Source organism: Heterocephalus glaber, unplaced genomic scaffold, assembly GCF_053883595.1.
Source record: "Heterocephalus glaber isolate CG9 unplaced genomic scaffold, H.glaber_assembly_v1.0 deba00001593, whole genome shotgun sequence".
Taxonomy (NCBI): Eukaryota; Metazoa; Chordata; class Mammalia; order Rodentia; family Bathyergidae; genus Heterocephalus; species Heterocephalus glaber.
Window position 1 is genome coordinate 20,481 of NW_028258368.1, and position 7,403 is coordinate 27,883.

Genomic DNA, 7,403 nt, shown 5'->3' on the forward strand with positions numbered 1-7,403 from the left:
CCTCCACCCTTCCCTATTTACAAAGACTTTATTTCCATTTTTTCCATTTCTCAGCATTTTTCCTTTCCCTTCTTTCTTTTCCCCTGCCTCTCCCACTACCCCTACCCCTTTGGACCTTTTCTTCCTATTTTACATTATCGATTATTCATTCTAATCATTGGTACATTTTAGATATACAATATAATGACACTCATCATTGGAAATTTGCACCTCTACATAGTCTCTCTTGGTTCTTATTTTTCACCCGTGCCCAGCCCTCCCTTCAACCCCACCAGTCCTCCCTATTTACAAAGATTTTGTTCCTATTTTTCCATTTTTTCATATTAATCCCATTCCCTTCTATCCTTTCCCCTAGCCCTCCCACTTCCTTCCCCTTAGCTCCTTTTCTTTCTATTTCACATCACCTATTATACATTTAGTTCTTATTTACACTTTCAGTTTCTCACGCCAGAGAAACTATTTGGTATTTATACATGTGTGTCCTATTTATTTCACTTAAGAGTATTGCCTCAATGTGCATCCACTTAGCTATAAATGTCTCTAATTTCTCATTTTTTATGGCTGAGTAGTACTCCATTTTATTAAAAAACCACATTTTCTTGATCCAGTCTCCAGTTGATGGGCATTTGGGCTGTTTCCAAGTTTTAGCTATTACAAACTGCGCTGCTATGAACATGGGTCCACATATATCACTGTGGTATGATTCTTTTAATTCTTTGGGGGAAGATCCCCAGCAGTGGAATAGCGGGGTCAAATGGGACTTCCAGTCCTAGTTCTTTGAGGTATCTCCATACTGATTTCCACAGTGGTTGCACCAGTCTACACTCCCACCAGCAGTGGAGCAGGGTTCCTCTTTCCCCACAGCCCCACCAGCATTTGTTATTGGTTGATTTCATGATAGCATCCATTCTTTCTGGAGTGAAGTGGAATCTCAGCATTGTTTTCATTTGCATCTCTTGAATGACCAGTGATGTTGAACATTTTTTCATGTATTTATTTGCTATTTCTACTTCTTTGTGTGAGAAATGTCTGTTCATTTCAGATGCCCATTTTTGTATTGGGTCTTTAAATTTGGGAGATCTGATCTTTTTAAGTTCTTTATAGATTCGAGATAGTAGACCTTTGTCTGAGGAAGAGCAGGTGAAGATTTTTTCCCACATTGTGGGTTGAGAGACAACTTGTTTGTAAACCAGAGTGCATGCAGATGTATTTGGCCAAGTTGAATTACAATAACTTTGATAATTTGTAGATTTATAACTATAAATAAGACTAGTCAGAACTTTGTAGATCAATTACAGAGATCTCTTGTAATAAGAATCAAAAGAAATAAAAATCAGGGCCGGGATTTAGTACAGTGGTTCTGGTGCTGGCTGCATAAGCGCAAGGTCCTGAGTTCAATCCCTGGTACAAAAAAAAAAAAAAAAAAGGAATAAAAATCTTCTACCTCTGTGAAAACAAAGAACATTTTAAGATGGGCCTAAGCTGACAGTTTAACTGACTGGAATACCCAGCTATACAGGCTTCTCATTGTTGCTTTGATAACCATAGTTGTTTGACAGCCACATGTAATTGTTCCCTCTAAAGGGACAGACTATTAAAGGTAATTTTAACTATCTCTAGTGGGGGTCTGTTCAGGCCAGGTTTGCATGTAGAAGAGACTAGGTGATGCTCTTTGGAGCTAAGAATGAATTTCAAGCAGTGAGGGAAGAAGGCCTGCCAAGGCTCCAACCTCCTGTGCTGCAGATGCCTACCTATGACAGTTTTTCCCATTTTGAAAAAAAAAAAAAGGAAAAGAAGTCATCCCTATCTATCCCTCTTGTTCTGTGCCCAATCTAAGGTGTCCCTTAGACTTTATCTCATCCAGTGCCAGTGACGGCAGACTAGAGGTGCAAGGAAGTGGCCAGAGCCAGGTTAGCTGTTCTTACCATTCTCTAATTTTACCAGAAGACTGAAAGATAAATCTGGACTAAAACTTTTACATTTATCTTTTGAGAGTTTCAGGACTAAACCCAGACCAGTTTTCTATATGGCCCAGTGATAAATGAAGGTCATCTTTGCTCTGGAAGGATTCCAGGAAGGGGAAACTCACCATTCTGGAAGCTTTGTCTTGAAATCCAGCAGCCACAGTAGAGGGAAGTGCCTTGAATTAAACTGCGCTATTTCTCAGGAGCAGGGAAATGGAGAAGGGACAGAAGAGTGCCTTTAAGCATGGCACAAGAACTAAATCTTCAGCATCTCAGGTGTAGAAGGAAAATTAAGATCTGGAGCTTTTCCAGAGTGGATCTGTGGTCCTTAGCAAAACATGTCTCCAGAGACAAAAGCTATGACTGACTCCCACTGCATTGCCAAGCCAAAAATCAAACCAATAAGCAAAGAACACAAACGGCTGCTTTTTGCCTCTTGATAGAGAATGAAAGTGTTCTAACTATATTGTTTAGGGCTTACCCTTTTAATGAATTACTCTGAATCTGCAATATCTAATTTATGATTGAAATACCCTACAGGCTATTAAGCAGCTCCCTGATGTAGAAACACTCCCAGAACCATGTCTCACCTTTTATTAAAATACAAACTGAAATGGTGTCCTGTAGTCAGGCATTTAGAAGTGCTTGTTTGAATTTCTAGAGTGCGGTCTGGGAAAGAGATCCCTAGGTGTCTGTCTCTTGGGTTTTTCTATAAGCTAATAGAGGGGTAACACAATCTCACTATATCCTGCTATCTGAAAGCCACAAAAGCCTGTCATTTCAAGCAATCTCCTTAGCTGTTTTAGAGTCTTGGGCTATGGAAAGGAAAGAATTGGTTTAATTCTTTCTTCCTCCAGTCTTTGGGTTCCCTTAGATATACTAAGGCCTAAATATTTTACCTAAAGGCTGCAAAGTTGTGCCTTAGATCTAGAAATATTATAATCCCTGCCTGTTAGAAAATTCAGCAGAGCAGATATCTTGTCTAGAAACCTCTTCTGAAGGGGCACATGACAGCATACCATCTACATATTGCAAGACTGTGACTTGGGAAAAACTATAGTATTTTCTTTTATCAAATCAGGATGTAGGGATGTCCTATTTTTCCCGATAGTTGACAATTTAAAATAATTGAAGGACTTAGTTCTCATGTTTCTTAGACCTTCAAGAATACATGCCTGAAAATGTCTTCTATTTAATCTCCTATCTGATTGGCAGGCCAGTGGGGGTCTTGTATAGGAACTGCTTCTGTTCTAGTAGAAACCAGTTGTTCCACTGGCTACCTGTCTTTTTGAGCTTCCAAAATTAAAATATCTAACTCTATGTATAGTAGCAGGTTGTAATACTACTTGTCTCTCATTAGAAATCAATGTTTGATTTAAGAGCAACTTCACATCTTTCTAATCTAGTCCATAGGTCTGAGTAAATCCTCTAAAGACCTCAATGTACATATCAGAGTCATCTGAAAACTTTTAAGTCTCATTTGATCGTCTAAGATTACTGAGAGAAAAAGACATATGAACACAGGTAGTCCCATATTTGCCATTTACTTCCTGCAAAGGATATTGTCTTTGAGTGACCGCAACAACTTAGCTAAGGATGGATATACCCTCGTAGAGATTCATTATGGCTGGCTTAGAAAGTCTACCCTCAGCACCTGGTGGTAAAGGCTTAAAGTTCTCTTGGAAACTTTTCTCAGGTTCTAAAGGGCAAGGAGTAGCCTCAGGCTTAGAGGTATGGAATGTCTTAAAGGTGAGGTATCTCTCATTTTTTTATATCCCACATTTACATTTAAACACAAGCAAGAATTACTTAGTTAATGAAAATCTCAACATAAGATGATTTTGACCATTTTTTCTCTTTGACAGTACAATTCTAATTGTGAGATAGCATCATAGTACTTTCCCCTGTGTACTTGACTTTAGGAGATAGGCACATCACTCTCGGGTGTAGAGAAATACTAAATTGCTCCTTAATATATTTCAAAGGAGTAAGAGGTTCAGATATGGAGTTTCAATTTGAAACAAGAGAAACAAATATATCATCTCATAAGTCTCTGCTTGATTCCTGTGCCCCCTAGGGCATCCCCAGGACATCCCCCAAGGTTTATACCACTCCAGGGTAGGTAGCTACTGTCTGGAGAGAGACCTAGAAAATAAAACCCAACTGGACTATCTACCCTTTACCAGCGCGGGATCTTATCTTCCTCAGGGAACTCATATCCTTACTGCAGTAGGTACTCTCAAAGCACAAGTTACAATTGACTTCAGCCATAACAGTCATGTTTAGAGAAGGAAGTATTGCTCCCAAACCAAGAGGTTTAAACCACTGCTTTCTAGTTGCTTGAAAGAGAGAGAAGAAAATAAGTCAACAGTCAAATTAGGGACTTCTCCTCCAAAAGAGATCACCTCCAAAGATTGTTGAGAGATTTTGCCCTGGGCCCTAGGGCAGAGAAAGCTCTGAGAAATTTCTGTTATCTATCCATTCATTTAGGCAACTTTTATTAGCAAGACAAGGCTAGTCCTTTAAGGTCCACTTTAAATTCACTAAATATTTGAAACTCATAGGTCCTCCTAGCAGCCCACAATGTGCATAGTAAAGGCGCCTTTATCAACTTCCTATGCGCATGCATGGAGGAAGAGAAAGGCTGAGCAAAATAGTCTCATATTCTATTTAGCGTGTGAAACACAAATGCAAGTTACTGATTGTTATTTTCCCTAGTGCAAGGCAAAACAGGTGTTTCGAGTTGCCTTAGTCTGACTTTCTGGAAGGAGGAGTAGTCTGACTACAAGGAATTTTCAAATGAACTCTCAACAAGTTGGAGAAAAGTTTAAGTGGAGTTTTTAACTCACTAGCAGAGAGAAAACCCCCCAAATAAAGCTCAAGCTGGTTAAACATCCAAAAAAATCACCATATAGCATTTTATAAGTCCACAGTCAACATTCTAAAGTCCATAACCTATCAGAAAAGGCATTTTTCTCCCCTACACACATAAATGATGAAGACCATGCCTAGGAGGGGGAGAGAAGGTTCAGGTAGCTTTTAATCTATCAAAGGTTTGATTTTTTTACATTTATCTAGAGGTCTGACTTACTAGTAGTAGAGAAAGCAGTCCAAACCTGTAGCTCAACTCTTAACAGAGGCTTAAGAAAGGGCTCTGAGGGCATCATTTCAGATCACTCTGAGACAGAGGATATCTGATGATCACTGACAGAGTTCCCTTTTCACCTCACTGAAGAGTCCAGGTAGGGACAAGATGTGGAGATTTTCTGCTGATTACCCGGATGGGTTGTTGGGAGCTAGTTTTTTCTGAGTGACCTTTGGGTATCCGCCAGAGGGTAGCCCTGGCCATGACCCCTCAGTTGTCACCTCAGTTTCTGCTAGTTCCACGCAATCAGAGATCTGTCTCTGAAAGGAACCCAATTGCCTATCTGGTCAACATTCCACCCACCTGCCATTGGTGTCAATGGGAGTGGCAATTCACCAGAGGGCAACTAGAGAAACCTGTCCTCTGCTTTGAGAGTGGCCGTTGCCCTAAAGGCAATTATTAGCTGGCAGAATAACCACCATTTGGGATTCTATAAGGGACAGATAAAAGCCTGAACTGTTTTTATCTGAGACAATTTCATAAGAGACCCATTTTACATTTTTAAGCAACTAAGTCCAAATGTAACACATACAAAACAAGAATAAAACATAATTTTAACAAAATACAATGCATAAGCAAAACAAGAAATTTGCAAACATTTAAAACACACAACTTAAAATTAAGACACTTTTAAATCAAAGGACAAAACAAAGGCCAGAATTTATATGAAACGAAAAACAGAATCTATGAAACAAATGTCCAGAGCCTGTGAAACAAGTTACAACCCATGATGCAAAAAGACCAAAGTTAGAATCTATGGAACAAAAGCAAACTCTTACTTCTGACCATTAATCTTGGTGGAACGTCCAAAATGATATAGGGGTAAGAGATGTAACTCCCAAACCTACTAGATATCCGAAATGCGAGTTCATGTTCTCTAAAATTGAAGAATGAATTCTAAGAACAATGAGGGTTAAGAGTAGGAAAAAATTATTGGGAGAAAGAAAGCTTCTGCCTAAGAGAGACAGAAAGGGGACCGGAAAGTGTGTTACCCCACATTTCTTATTTTTTTCTAGTTGGAAAAAAAATTTCAACCTACCTTTGCAATAAGAGATCCCCAGCCCCCTCTTTAATAAAGTACTTGACAGCCAAAAACATCTCATATTATCACACCAGTAATTGTTACATTTCATACCATGTAGGTTTCCCTCTGAAACCTCAATCACATTCGGATACTGTGGTGGGGGCTTAAATGTAGCAACTAATGTTCTGTTCCAACAAGCATTTATTCACCTCTAATCTTTTTATTGACCCTTTAAGTGGAATTTGTGCTCCTGGGTGTAGAAGCAGGGCTTTGAGATCGAGTTCCATGGTTTCTTTTGGTTCTTTAGTGAAGACTCTAAGACCCTGAATGGCATCAGGAGATGCATTTGTTGGTTCAGGTTTCCGATGAAAGCATGAAATCTCACTGACTTGCTGAACATTGTGGTTTTGAATCAGGGCTTTGGAGATGAAGCTGTGAAACCTCCTAAACCAAAGCTCTTAACAGAAATCACCAGCTACAATTTGCTTATTGGCTTTGCTGCAAAGTTTTACCAGTGGCTGTGATGTCTTATGAGTAAGAATATTTTCTGATATTTAATCAAAATCTCACTTGCTGTTTTCAAAATCTGTTGCTTCAGACAATTGAGGCATCTGGGCTGTTTTGACAGGACTACTTCATACACCTAAGGGCTGGCCTTCCCCAGACTAAATAAATCAGGTGTCACCCTATATTTAAAAAAATAAAAGCTCTTATCCTAGACTTTCCTTTTATTTTTTGTTTCTCTTTTAGGTCCTTGCAAATGTATCAACACATACTTCATTCTTTAGCCAGTGAGGTTAGTTTTTATTACTGATGGCCATAGTGGCATTCTAAACTTGAATTTACCATTTACTGTAGGTTTGACTGACCCAGTCATGGCTAGGCAAAAACAAAATCAAAAATGAAAATGAAAATGAAAACAAAGCACCAAAAACAAAGCCCTGACAACTTTCACCATGTTACCATCCTTTACCTCCATCCCCCTTCTCGTGCAGAGGACAAAGCAGTCTCTTTAACAGAAAATGGTGAGAAACATGTTTCTTGTTTTTTTAAATGATGAAAGATAATTAAGTCAGTTGGTTGCAGGTGCAGCTCCCTGCACTGTGGACATGGGTGCATGCCTGTCACTCCGAAATTGTCCCCACTGTTGCCCTTGAGCAAGTCCCTTTTACCTGTGGCAATTGGAATGTTTGGCCAGTGGTTGAATCACAACTACTAATTTAAACTGTATTACTAATTTACAACTAATATACAACTGTAAATTTCACAG

General features: G+C 39.1%; 1 long non-coding RNA gene across 2 annotated transcripts in view; it reads left to right on the forward strand.

The window, feature by feature from the left end:
* The window catches only part of LOC101705213 (uncharacterized), a 203,386-nt gene that overhangs the window by 16,045 nt on the left and 179,938 nt on the right, over positions 1–7,403 (forward strand). The window contains exon 1 of one of the 2 annotated variants that reach the window (XR_015444016.1): positions 930–7,158. The exons of the other annotated variant lie outside the window; for it this stretch is intronic. This is a non-coding gene — a long non-coding RNA (uncharacterized LOC101705213). Of the gene's footprint in view, positions 1–929; positions 7,159–7,403 lie in introns of those variants that run through there. 2 annotated transcript variants of the gene reach the window in all.